Below are 15,443 nucleotides of genomic sequence, written 5' to 3' on the forward strand. Positions count from 1 at the left end.
GAGATTCTGTCACCCTTCTCCTCACCGCCCAAACCCTTCTTGCATTCAGCATGCTCTAGGTGTCTCAGTCCTGGACTGTATGCTGATGCCCTTCAACTCAGGTACTGCTGACTATACGAGGGGGAGGGTTTGAATTCTAGTCAATGAGAGGAGCAAAATGGGGGTGCTCCGTTTCATTTTGGTGTACTTATCACCTGAGTGCTGGTTTATTTTCTTGCTGTTTTGCCCTAGAAGCAAGCACTCCTTGCCAGCATGAGCACTCATTTTGGTGGAAGACAACACAATCTAATCATATAGGATGAAAAGTTATTCCTTTTGATATCAAGACTTTGATGTGTGTCTTGTGAAAACATTGCCTTAATGACCTTAATGACATACTCTGCTGGCTGTAGGCTCTCTATGCCATTCTGAAAAGTCAGAAGCAGCTCTAGGAGGACAGAGAACAGGGTTTTTCCTGCCTTGTTGACTGCCATATCCCTCACATACAGAAGAGGGCTAAGCACAAAATATAGCTCAATATATATTGGTTGAAATAATGAATTTGTTTATTTTCCAAAATTTCCATCCTGCCCTCTACCCGTTAGCAGAAAGAACTTTAAAATTCATTCTGTACTACATATGCGCGCGCGCACACACACACACACACACACACACACACACATATACACATACACAGTTTGGATCTTTCTGCAGGGTTTATTTCCAGAGGTTCTTAGGCCCAGGCTGCTTTTGGTTCCTAGAGACCATTGGTTGAATGCAGAGCAGTACATCATTTGCTTTATGGCTAAAGGTAAGCATACCCAAGGAAGCAGCTGGGGAAGTAAATCTTGAGAAGACATGTGGACAATCTAAGTGTGTTATCAATCTTAAGAGGCTTGGTAGAGAGGGTGAATCAGGGTACAGACCCATTGGAATGGAATGAGTTGGAGATCAATAAGAAAGAATGTTCCAAGTATAGTGTGGGAAAATCACATTTTGGAGTAATCCTCAGATCTCAGGCAGAGAGTGGCCATGAAGTTTACAGGGTGACTATGGCCTCAGTATGGGCAGGGACAGAGTAAAGACAACAACTTGGTGTGGTTCTCATATATATTAAAAAGGAAGGTGGAAGGTGGACTTTACTCAAATCTACCAGTCCACAAGGTAAAGAAGTTTTAATTATTTCTTAAGGTTTGGATCAATTCAGAGAGTGACTTGTCAAGTAAAGGAAAATCCAGCTAAGGTGCTACATCAGTCAGGAAAGCCCAGTCCATGCTAGGTAGTTCAATATTAATAATTTAATACAAGGAACTAGTTACAAAGGGGCTGGAAAAGCTTTGAAGCTAAATAACTTATCTCAAAGAGTAGCAACTCAAAGATTACTTATAGCGGAAGACATTACCACTCACAGGGATGCAGGGACAAAAGAAGATGATGTTTACTGGAGCATAGGAGTCATTGCCACATGGAGCCAGATCTACAGGATGGCTGCTTGGTGGAAGATGGGACCATGGAAGAGGGGTTGTCAGCAGGAATTGAGATATGGAGGCGACACAGCCAATGCTGGAGATACTGCCTGAAGCAAAGGAAAAGGAGTAATTCCTTGGCTTCTCCTTTCCTCTCAATCTCCAGTCTCTTGCTAATGCTGCCAATGGACTATACCTAGTTGGACATAAACTGCCAAGAAAGTTTATCTTCTATCAATTACAGAGAAAGATGTGAAGTAAATCTGGGAATAAACAGGTAAATGACCAGTAGAATGGACTTTAAAAATAGGGTAATTCCTACTTAATAAAAGATCCTGAGGTAGACACTTGTTAGTGTTGGTTCAGTGTCTATGAGGTAAAGGCCGATGAACATGAAGTTCTCTTGACTGTCGCTCAGACACATGACATGGGCTTGTGCAGGTCCATTTCTTATGCCCTTTGTTCAGAAGAAGGAAGAAGAGGGAAGAACCATGGCAACCATTTATGTCTCTATCAGAAAAACTCATTTTTATTTTTCAGAAATGCCTAGTTGACTTCCTGTTAAGTTCTCACTGGCCTGGATGGAAAGGCTGAGAAAAAGGGAAAAGAATGGTCATAGTTGGCTTCGACCCATTAATGGTTCCCCATCCACAGTTGTGTATAATGTCATTATAAACAAAACAGGGTTTCCAATGGCAATTAAGGGTGGGGAATGGAAAGCAGATAGGTAGCTGACGGTGTCTGCCAGGGTCAGGAGTCATCTGGACACCCACTCATGCTGACTTGCTTCTGGCTTCAAAGCTTCAGAGCAGCTCATAAACCTGAGGCTCACTGAGTTTCAACCCTTGGTCCATCTCTGTTAGATATTTCACTATTTCCCCATAACTTGGTTTGAATCATTAATACCCTTAACATGCTGATGCGACCTTCCTTACTTGGTATACTTCTGGTTCTGTTTACATAAGATTCACTGAATAAACATTCAACACATATTTATTTATCATCTACCCTGTACTAGGTAGGCACTGTTCTAGGAAACTGAGTTACATCAGTGAACAAAACTGGCAAAAAATCCTTACCCCTTCGAGAGCTTACATTCTGGTGAGGTGAGACAAACAATAAAAAGTAAATATAGTCTGTTAGAAGGAGGTCGGTGCTATGGGAAAAAACAAATAGAGCAAAGTGAAGAGGACTGGAAGTTCCAGGGTAGGGGTGTTTGCAATTTTAAGTAGGGTATCCAGGGCAGGACTATTCTATGCTGTAGCCTCATCTGACTTTAACTCAAATGGTCTATTTCTTCTTGAAAAAGACTGGTCTTTCTCATAGTTAGGGACCCTCATACTTCCTCTGGATCTAGAGAAAAGCCATGAGAGGTTTGTTTTGTTTTGTTTTGTTTTGTTTTCAGAATTTCTCTATCTTTCAAAGAGTAATAATTCTCTGTTCTTTGAAGCTAGAATTTATGTTATTTTGTTCTAGATTGCTGAAGAGGACAGGTTAAACAGCTATATCACCCAGGATTTTTAAAAATCTGCTTTCACCAGCAGTTGTAGAGTTTTATTAGTTTTATCAACATATCCTTTATCTAAATATTTCTGAATTAAATAGTTCTTAAAAATAGATATGCTACTGTGAAATAAGAGATACACCTTAGTAAGTCCCAATCAGTGACTTCACGCTAATTTTGTGCTTAACCTCATAAACCCTCTGATCAAAATTTTTTATTTTCTGAGTACAATTTTTTCCCAAGAAGGTGGTGCTGTGTGAAGACGATTACTCGGTTACAAGACTAAGAGTTGCTGACTTTCTGTGTGAATATTCATCCCTTATCTGTTATATCCCACCTCCTTTCATCAACTGCAACTGGGCTAGCCCTCCTCTTTCATCCTATTCCTATCCTTCCCCATTGTCACAATTCCAGAGCTTAGGTCCCTAGACCTACCCTACCTGCCCTATCCTGAATATGTAACCAGCTGTCCCTGCTGAATCCTAAGCATGGCAGTCCAGACTTGTAGGTAATCCATTCTTCTCTGAGAAGACTAAGAGCAATCCTCACATTAATCCAAAGCCATGGTGTTATCCCAATTCACTTTGACCTTTGTTTACTGAACACCATCTCATTTCTAAATACACTCTCTCTTTCCTAGGACTTCTTATTAGGATTATTCTTCCTTCTATAACCCTAGTAGTATGTTAGGAATACTTGTATGTTTTGAAGTAATCTGAAATTTATATTTAGAGATAAAAACCAAAGTAACTTGAGTTCTGCTCTATTATTCTGGTGCTGTATAATATTTTAAAAATTGGACTGCTTGCTGAGTCTTCAATTATCTATGTGCTGATGATAGAAAAAGTCACTGCTATTTCAACAAGTCATAGAGAAGACAGCTGAGGAATTTATTGGCACGATCCGGGTGTTGCTTTTTACAGTATTTAATTGTGAAATGGAGGTGAGTCATTGCCAGATTATTGCTACAAGACCGCAATACTCTCAAAAAATTTTTATATAAGATTTTAAATGAGGTTGAAAAAAGGACTTTTGAAGAGAGAGACACACATAAATCAACAGAATGTCCACATGTGGTACCATGTGGGGGAATCCTGGTATAGCATTAATCCCTCTTGGAATGTACTGAATTTATGGAATGTGGAACATTTTTGATGGAGCCTGTGTTCATTCTTAATATACCACCACCACTTGACTGAGACCAGAGTTTGCTCCAGTATTTACTATGCGACTATAATGTTATCAATGCAATGATCCATCATATGGAATTACAGCAGAGAAAAGATATTAGCCAGCCAATGACAAGGTTGAACACTTGAAAAAAGATTTACTGACAGAACCAGTATGTGTCAAATACTTTGCCAGGTACTGGGGTTACAGAGATGAATAAGCACAGTCTCCATGTTTGAGAAATGTACAGGCCAGATCAAGAATTGCAAATATATGGCATGTGATCAACTACTCCTTCAAGTTGCTTCCAGAGCAGACATAACACTTTTTTCCCTCCAAGCTTAGGTGCTCAGTGGATACACTCTTCCACACAGCCCTCTAGGAAGCCATCAGCAAACAACTGGTGTTGGCACACAAGATTATAATAGTATTATATTACTCCTAATAAGGGCTAACGATGATGGGGGCTGACTCTGTAGCCAGGGTACTATATCATTTCCATAAATTAACTCATGTAACTTCCACAACAGTTCCATTAGGCAGGTATTATTATTATTCCCATCTTACAGATAAGACAATTGAGGCTTAGAGAGACAAACTAACTTGCCACATCGACATAGCTGGTAAACGTCAAAGCCAGGATTTGAACCGAGGCAGCAGTCTGTATCAAATTGTTTATACTATTTAATACTGCTCCTTATAGTCCCTCTCTAATTAAGTCCTTCAACTCTTTTAATGTAAATTTCACTTAATTTTTTCTCTTCTTGAAATAAAAGAAATTAAATTCCTTTGTTATACTTCGTGTTTTATATTTTCTTTTTCAAACTTATAACTCTTTCAGATATTCTTTTTATTTGTGCATGCAAGTATTATTGAACAAATACTAAGTGCCAACCCCTGGACTAGACATTGGGAGATGGCAGTGAGTAGGAAAGAAGTTTCCCATCTCATGGATCTGATATTCTACCTTTCTGAATAAGTATCCTGGTCTTTAACTCTAGAACTCTATCCTGGGGACTTTATTCTGCAAATTTTAGGAGTGGATCTGGCCAGAGGATGCTGTTCTCAGGAGATTTGCTGAAGTGTGATCCAGCTCTGTGCCTACCACTGCTACTATATCATTATTCTGGGTCCATGTCCCACAACCTAAAAGAGAAGTGGCTTTGATTATCATGACTGTGGCTTTAGGCTGACAGGATCAGGTTGTTATTCCAGATTTAGCAAAGACTGGGTTTTGGAACTTCAAGACAAGCCCAAGTCATTAGAAGGATACACCTACAGGTTCTTGTGAAAGTAGATTCAGGCCACAAATATTATCAAAGACCCAAGCTGATTTTAAGATCCATGGAGTCACTGTGAGCCTCAATGAGACAGGAATGAAGTTTCCTAGCAGGCAGGCAGATAGAGAGTGGGACATTGAATAAAATGGACTCAACCATGTGACAATGGGTTCTTAGTGGGCAACTCAGACCTCGTAAGGAAAGTTACGGATTTTTTTTCTGGAGAACAAAGTAAAAGTTTAGTTACCGGGGCTTCCCTGGTGGCGCAGTGGTTGAGAGTCTGCCTGCTAATGCAGGGGACACGGGTTAGAGCCCTGGTCTGGGAGGATCCCACATGCCGCAGAGCAACTGGGCCCATGAGCCACAACTGCTGAGCCTGTGCGTCTGGAGCCTGTGCTCCACAAAAAGAGAGGCCGCGATAGTGAGAAGCCCGCGCACCGCGATGAAGAGTGGCCCCCACCTGCCACAACTAGAGAAAGCCCTCCCACAGAAACGAAGACCCAACACAGCAAAAATAAATTAATTAATAAACTCCTACCCCCAACATCTTCTTAAAAAAAAAAAAGTTTAGTTACCTTTTGTGGTTCAGCTCTCTGGGAGTAAGTGTATTATAAAATTTGGGAAAGATCAAGTAAAAGCATTATGTACAATGAATATGTACATAAGCTTATGTGTTCCTAGAGTCATACGTGTGAAAATATGAAGTTAAAGATGGAATATGGGCAGGTTTTTCACCTGCCTGAAACCTCTAATTTGATACTAATCTTATTTCTCAGGAAGTGCGCTTTACTTACTTCTATGCTATTTTCTGTGAAGATCAAGAAAAGATCAGGTAATGTAAAGGACTGGTGTGTGCTCCTTGTGAAGAAGGTGTCCTGGGGTAACTGTTGCTTCCTTTATTCAGTGTGGTGAATCTGGTCCCTGGAACAGGAGGCAAGGGCTAGAGCATTGGGGGGTGTAGAATGACTTGGATGGGTATAAGTGATTTGTTGGCACCATTCAAAGTTTATAGCCCCTTGTCAGTTCAGTTCTCTTTTTATTAACTCTCCTTCAAAATCATTTCATCTAATTTAATCCTGGGAATCCCAAGGGAAGAAGAGGGCCATCAGAAAGACAGATCATATGTGTAATTAATGTTCATTATAAACCATACTCCTCACTACCACCATGCTATCCAAGTACAAGGTTGGCCCCAGAGAATGGAGCAGCACCTTATGGACTGAAATTCAAAGGCTATCAGGCTCCAGGGGAAAGGAAGCTATGTCTTATAACACTGGTTGTTTTCTATTGTGAGGTATATTAAAGAAGCCAAAGTTCTACGGAAATGAAAGTTCCCTTTAGCAGATATAGCACTTCCAAAATAATAACGAAGGCAGTGATGATCTGCCACGATGTGGTACTGCTATGGCAAACACAATCCAAAGCAAAGTGGAATTTAGGTTATGATCCTGGGCTCTGCACTTAGGGGCTGGATTTGCTGAGGGGACATGTAGAGCCCAGTGGTTCAGGACAATAAGGCATGCGTTTGGTTGGAGGAAGAACTAAATGTATCTGTATCAGTGCAGTAGATGTGAAGAGGATCAGGCTACCAGCAATATGCTTTTGCCCTCTGTGTACCTGCCACACCCCTGGGCGCCAACACTCTAGGGTTCACATTTGGTTACTAGGTTTTGGGCATGAATCCAGCTAAGCAATCGAGAAGAACAGATGCATGGGAGTGGCCACGATGGTACAGTACAAAGACCCTGAGCTCACCTTCTCCCATGGGCACACCAACATTACAACTATTTTCAGAGCAACTATTGATGAAAAAGACTTGAAGACTAGCAGAAAAGACCTTCTACAAGTGAAGATATAAAGAAGGAATCACAAGACAGGTAGGAGTGGTGGAGATGTGGTACAGTCAAGATAAATACCCTTGGTGGGCGATCCACAAGCAGGAGAATAATTACAATTACAGAGGTTCTCTCCAAGGAGCAAGGGGTCCGAGCCCCTAATAGGCTCCCCAGCCTGAGGGTCCTGCACTGGGAAAATGAGCCCCAGAACATTTGACTTTGAAGATCAGTGGGACTTAATTTGAGAGCCAGAATACTATAGGAAATAGAAGTTCCACTCTTGAAGGGCACACACAAAAACTCACATGCTCTGGGACCTAGGGAAGAAACAGTAATTTGAAAGGTGCCTGGATCGGACCCACCTGCTGATATTGGAGAGCCTTCCAGAGAGGCAGGAGGTGACTGGAACTCACCCTGGGGACACAGACACCGGTGGCAGCCAAATTTGGGAGCTCTTTCTACCATGAGGAAACTAATGCTGGCAAGTGCCATTGTGGAATCCTTCTAGCTTATTAATTAGCCTGTGACCTGGCCCTGCCCACCAGCCTGTGGCACCAATACTGGGATGCCTCAGGCCAAGCAGCTACCTGGGTGGGGACACAGCCCCACTCACCAAAAATAGGTTGGCTGCCTTAGGACCTCCTGAAACCCCAGGTGCCCTGGGACACGGCCCCACCCACCAGAGGGCCCAGGGCCCGGCCTTGCCCGCCAATGGGCCAACACCAACTCTGTGAAAACCCAGACACTGCAGCCAGAGACTCTAGGACCCAGTTCCTCCCACTAGTGGGCTGACAACAGCCTCAGAACCCTTCGGTAGGACCTACCTACTAGTAGGCCAGCACCAGCTTTGGGACACCACAGGTCCCATAGCCAACTATGTTAGGAACCAGTCTTATGCAACAGCAGGCCAACTATATCTAGGACCCCTGCCCTTGCAATCAGCCATCTCAAGATCTGGCTCCACCTACCAGTGGGCCAGCACTAGCCCCAGGATCTTCTATGCCCTGACCCTACCCATCAGCAGGCTGACACCAGCCCCAGGATCCCCTGGGCTCCAGCTCCACCCACCAAGTGGTACACACCAGCTCCAAGACACCTTGGGCCCCTCAGCCAGCTGCCCTGGGATCTGGTCCCACTCATCAGTGGGCTGACACCAGCTTTGGGACACCCCAGACCCCATAGCAAGCCGTCAAGAACTGGTCTCACCCACCAGCAGGCTGACACTAGATCTGGGACACATGCTTCCAACCAGCCACCCCAGGACACAGCTCCACCCACCAGTGGGCCAGCACTAGCACTGGGACCCCCCAGGGATCCACAGCCAGCCACATCTTGAACCAGCCCCACCCACCAATGGCTGGCAGCCTCCACATGAGGCAGGGCCTGGCAACCAACAGGAACAGGAGCCAGACACACCTGCAAGACTGCCCACAGTAGTCAGCTTGCCACAACAGAAGGACCCATAGAGCCCATATAGAGAACTCCCCTAGAGCATATAGCTCTGGTGACCATAGGAGAGTGTGCTGCTGGGATGTATGGTATGCCTTCTACATAAGGCCACTTCTCCAAGATTGGGAAATGTAACCAACCTACCAAATACCTAGAAATAAAAATAGTGAATTAGGCAAAATGAGGTGACAGAGGAATATGTTCCAAACAAAGAAACAAGATAAAACTACAGAAGAAGTAAGTGAGGTGGAGATTAGTAATCTACCTGATAAACAGAATATAGAAAATATAATGAAGAACCAAACAGATGGAGAATACAAAAACTGAAATAAAAAATATACTAGAAGGAATCAACAGTAGATTAGATGATATAGAGGAGTGGATCAGTGAACTGGAAGACAGAGTAGTGGAAATTATTCAAGCTGAACAGGAAAAAAAATTTTTTTTTAAATGAGGACAGTTTAAGAGACTTCTGAAAAAACATCAGGTATGCTAAAATTTGCATTATAGGGGTCCCTGAAGGAAGGAGAAGAGAGAGAGACAGAGGCAGAGAACATATTTGAAGACACAGTAGCTGAAAAGGTCCCTAACCTGGGAAAGGAAACAGACTCCCAGGACCAGGAAGCGAAGAGAATCCCAAACAGGATCAACCCAAAGAGGACCACATCAAGACAATTAAAATGGCAGAAATTAAAGATGAAGAGAGAATACTAGAAGCACCAAAGGAAGAACAAGTTACATAAAAGGGAAATCCCATAAGATCATCAGCTGACTTTTCAGCAGAAACCCTTCATGCCAGAAGGAAGTGGCACAATGTATTTAAAGTGATGAAAGGGAAAATCCTACAACCAAGAATACCTGGCAAGGTATCATTCAGATGTGAAGGAGAACTCCAAAGTGTTATAGACAAGCAAAAGCTAAAAGAGTTCAACACCACGAAACCAACTGTATAAGAAATGTTAAAGGGACCTCTCTAAGTGGAAAAGAAAAGGCCACAACTAGAAATATAAACATTATAGAAGAAAAATTTTCATTGGTAAAGGCAAATATACAGTAAAGGTAGTATTATAAATTAGCCATGTATAAAGCTAGTAGGAAGGGTAAAAGACAAAAGCAGTAAAATCACCTATATCCACAATAAGTAGTTAAGGGATACACAAAACAAAAAGATGTAAAATATGATGCCCAAAACAGTAAATGGAGGGAAGGAAGAGTAAAAATGCAGGGTCATTAAAATGTGTTCAAACTTAAGAGATCAGCAGCTTAAAACAGTCATATCTGTATTGCTATATATAAACCTCATGGTAACCACAAACCAAAAACTTATGATACACACACACAAAAGAGAAAGGAATCCAAACATAACACTAAAGACAGTCATCAAAACACAAGGGAAGAGAGCAAAAGAAGATGAAAGGAATAAGAATAAACTACAAGAACAAACCAAGGACAATGAACAAAATGGCAATAAGTACATACTTATCAATAATTACTTTAAATGTAAATGGACTAAATGTTTGAATCAAAAGACATAGATCGGCTGAATGGATATGAAAACCAGACCCATATATATGCTGCCTACAAGAGAGACTCACTTCAGATATAAAACCACACACAGACTGAAAGTGAGGGGAAGGAAGAAAATATTCCATGCAAATAGAAAAAAAAAAAAAAAAAAGCCAGTGTAGGAATACTTATATCAGACAAAATAGACTTTAAAGCTATAGACTATAACAAGAGACAAAGAAGGACATTACATAATGATAAAGAAAACAATCCAAGAAGAAAATATAAAAATTGTAAATATATATGTGCCCAAAATAGGAGCACAAAAATACATAAAGCAATTATTAACAGACATAAAGGGAGAAACTGACAGTAACACAATAAGAGTAGGTGGCTTTAACACCCCGCTTATATCAATGGACAGATCATCCAGAGAGAAAATCAATAAGGAAACACTGGCCTTAAATGACACATTAGCCAAATAGACTTAATTGATATACATATATAAAACATTTCATCCAAAAGCAGCAGAATATACATTCTTTTCAAGTACACACAAAACAATCTCTAGGATAGGTCATGTATCAGGCCACAAAACAAGTGTCAGTAGAATTAAGAAGACTAAAATCATATCACGTATATTTTCTGACCACAATGCTATGAAACTAGAAATCAGCTACAAGAAAAAAACTGCAAAAACCATAAACACGTGGAGGCTAAAGAATATGCTACTAAACAACGAATGAACCATTGAAAAATCAGAGGAGAAATAAAAAAAATACTTGGAGACAAATGAAAATGAAAACACAATGATCCAAGATCTTTGGGATATAGCAAAAACAGTTCTAAGAGGGAAGTTTATAGAAATACAAGCCTACCTCAGGAAACAAGAAAAATCTTAAATAAACAGCCTAACTTTACACCTAAAGTAACAAGGGAAATAAGAAAAAACAAACCCTAAACTTCATAGAAGGAAGTAAATCATAAAGGTCCAAGCAGAAATAAATGAAATTGAGACTAAAAAAAAAAAGAAAAGATCAATGAAATTAAGATCTGTTTCTTGGGTTTTTTTTTTTAAGATAGGCAAAATTGGTAAATCTTTAGCTAGATTCATCAAGGAAAAAAGAGAGTGGGACCCAAATCAATAAAATGAGAAGTTAAAACTGACACCACAGAAATACAAAGCTTCATAAGAAATTACTATGAACAATTATCCGCCAATAAAATGGACAACCTAGAAGAAATGGACAAATTCTAGATATGTACAATCACCCAAGATTGAGTCAGGAATAAACAGAAAATATGAACAAATTACCAGTAATGAAATTGAATCAGTTATTAATAAAACTCCCAAACAAAAGTCCAGGACCAGAAAGCTTCACAGGTGAATACTTCCAAATACTTAAGAGTTAGCACTTATCCTTCTCAAACTTTTCCAAAAAAATTGCAGAGGAAGGAATGCTTCTGATCTCATTCTACAAGGCTAGCATTACCCTGACACCAAAACCAGGAAAAGATATCACACACACACAAAATGCAAGTTAATATCCTTTATTAATATAGATGCAAAAATCCTCAACAAAATATTTGCAAACAATTCAAAAATACATTAAAAGGATCATACACCATGATCAAGTGGTATTTACCCTAGGGATGTGAGGAAGGTTCAATATCCACAAATCAATGTGATACACCTCATTAACAAATTGAAGAATAAAAACCATACAATCATCTCAACAGGTGCAGAAAAAGCTTTTGACAAAATTCAACATCCATTTATGATAAAAACTCAACAAAATGGGTTGAGGGAACATACTTCAACATAATAAAGGCCATATATGACAAGCCCAAAGCTAAGATCATACTCAACAGTGAGAAGCTGAAAGTATTTCCTTTAAGGTCAGGAACAAGACAAGGATGCCTGCTCTTGCCAATTTTATTCAACAAAGCTTTAGAAGTTCTAGCCTTAGCAATCAGACAAGAAAAATAAATAAAAGGAGTACAAATTAGAAAGGAAGAAGTAAAACTGTCACTGTTTGCAGACAACATAATATTCTACATTGAAAGTCCTAAAGATGCCACCAAAAAACTTCTAGAACTTATCAATAAATTCAGTAAAGTTTCAGGATACAAAATTAATGTACACAAATCTGTTGTCTTTCTATATTAACAAGAAACTATCAGAAAAAGAAATTAAGAAAACAGTCCCATTTACAATTGCATTAAAAGGAATAAATTACCTAGGAATAAATCTAACTAAAGAGGAAAAAACTTGTTCTTGGAAAACTATAAGTTACTGATGAAAGAAATTGAAGATGTCACAGATGAAATATATATTGTGTTTGTGAATTGGGAGAATTAATATTGTTAAAATGACAATGCTACCCAAGGCAACCCAGAGATTCAATGCAATCCCTATCAAAATACCAATGGCATTTTTCACAGAACTAGAATAATTCTAAAATTTCTATGGAAACACAAAAGACCCTGAGTAGCCACAACAGTCTTGAGAAACAAGAACAAAGCTGGAGATATCACAATCCTTTATTTCCAACTATACTACAAAGCTTCAGTAGTCAAAACAGTATGGAACAGAAACAGACACATAGGTCAATGGAACAGAATGGAGAGTCCAGAAATGAACCAACACTTACATGGGCAATTAATCTATGACAAAGGAGGCAAGAATATACAATGAAGAAGACAGCCTTTTCAATAAATGATATTGGTACTTGTTCATGACTACTGCCAAGTTCAGGTTCTTTAAAAAAAAATTATAAAGCAAGCAAGCTATATTGAGCCTCTGGCACAAATCAGACACTGAGCTAGGTTCTATCACCAGTGTTCTTTCCTAACAACTGTATGATATTGGCACTGTTTTATTTTGCAAATGGGAGAATGTGTCTCAAAGAAGTCAAGTAGCTTGTCTAAGTTAATAGAGCAGACTGGATGTGAACTCTAGCCTTCTGATGCTGACTCAGTGCATATTTAGGTGTTGGTAAAACATGAAACTATCTTAATGTGAATAATAAGTTTGTTTTATTAGAAGATATATAACTCAAATAAGTAGCTTTTTCAAGATTGTAGATACCATCTCTTCTGGAAGCCCCTGGTTAACTGCCCTGGGACAAGATCAACTAGAGAAGCAGAATATAAAATTATTACCACTCACATGCATAGGGCACATATAGGAGAAGTTTTGGCCTCTGGGAAGGAGGCCAATTGGTCTAGTAGAAGGAGGATCAGGAGGCTTATGACTGACTACGGGGCTGGGCATATTTGTGGGTTACCCAGAAATGAGGGCAGTATGTGAATCCAAATATACAGAAAGGCAGGTTTCCTCCTAGGAGAAGTTCAGCAAGAACAAGTCAGGGCCTCTGTACAGGAGGGACTTAGGTTTCAGGCAGGCCACTGAGGTGAGGCTCAGTAAAGAAAAACATAAACCCAGATTCAGTTAGAGCTGAATCTCTTAAATCAATTTATAATTAAAGTGATGATATGAATTGGTTTGCCAGAACAGTCCCAGTTTATAACTGTTGAGTCTTCAATTTGGACAATAAATGTGTATGATCTCTCTACTTGTAAGGCCCATGGTCATCTGACTCCTCCTTACTACTTGAGTCACATCTCTTGCCCTTCCTCCATGATCCTCTGTGGCTTTAACCATATAGAATTATGTTTAAACCCTTGAACTTATCCTGCTTTCTTTAATCTCTAGGCCATTTGGAGGAAGGAACTTGCTGTTCCTTCCTCCAAAATCTCTGACCCACGAATATACACAGCCCTCTTCTTTGCTGGGTTCACTTCTACTTGTGTTTTACATCAGGGCTTAGCTATCACTTCCTCTAGGAAGTCTTTCCTGCCCCACTCCTTCTCCCCAAGTTCGGGTTAGCTGTCTTCATACATGCCTCCATTTCTCTATCCCAATGTTCATCACAGTTTACTGCAACTTCCTACTTACTGGACCCTAGCCTGTAATCTTCATAAGACAAGGGCCAGTATCTTATCCATAACTGTATCTCCAATAAGGACCAGAGTGCCTGGTTCATAGCAGGTGTTCCATAAATACTTTTGAGCTAAGGCTGACCCAGTTTTCAGAATTGGCGGTCAAAGTCAGGGATAGATCAGAGGCCACAGTAATTTTGGACAGGACTCAGGCTTAAATTTCTCCTTTGGGCCTCTCTCTTCTGGAGCAGGGCAAACCTGTGGATGGGGATTGAGGAACCTCATTTGTAGGGCCATGGATGCTGGATCCACTAGGGCCTAGTCCCAGAAGGAAAAGACAGGGACACTCATCAATAACAATTTGGCACCAAACTGGGGAGACAAAACCTAAGATGCATTCCCTCCCCTGGATGCAATGGGGTCTAGCTTCAGCCCTGCTTTCCCTATGTGGGAGTGGGAACGGGATGTGAATGGAATATGCTGTAAGGGAGAAATCATGGATACGGGGAAACTGGCACTGAACCTCCTTCTCTGGCATCTGGACCCAGTTCTCAAGCCTCAACCTCTTTTATTGCTTGCTGTTTTCCTCATCCTAACCTCTCCTACCCTTACACACCTAGTCCCTGCCCTTACCTCCTGTGCCCAAACCCTACCCCCAGTATCAGCTTTCAACCTGGCAGTTATTAAGTGTAAGGTTTATCATCTTTATCATGATGTGGGTGCCAGGATGGATTTAAATGCCAGCCTTCAGTGGGCCTCAGAATCTCCTCTAGAGCTGTACTTACTATCCCCGAGAGGGGACCCTGGACACACATTTCCCAAATCTATCAAACGTTGATCATACTTTGCCTACCAAACTTCCAAGTCCCTCAAGGACTCCTGCCTAGATGTTTACACCTTTTGGTACTAACAGGTATTGGGCTGTAGGCAATAGAGCCCAAGTAACATCGAGCCCAGATAACATGTTGATAGAGCATGGTCTTCAAGAGAAAATATGGGCTTAACTCAAAAGACTGAATTGAGTAGTGACATTTCTGGTATTATCCAGGCTGTCTGACAGTAGGAGAATTTTCTGAACAAGGGGACCTTCCCGCTCCATTAGGTTGCATCAGCCCTGATGCAACCCTGGGCCCTGGGTCACTGCAGGCCTACCCTTCCCGCAGTGGTTCTCTACCTTTTGTCCTGTGCTGACAACATCCATCCATCAGCACAGTGGCTCCCAGAGGCAGGGACTCTTACTTGGGATTATGGAGTGAGAGATGCATGCTCTCCTACAGTGTGCGAGTCAGAATTCCCTGGTGAAGCACTT

Source organism: Grampus griseus (genome assembly GCF_964374135.1).
Source record: "Grampus griseus genome assembly, chromosome: 5".
Taxonomy (NCBI): Eukaryota; Metazoa; Chordata; class Mammalia; order Artiodactyla; family Delphinidae; genus Grampus; species Grampus griseus.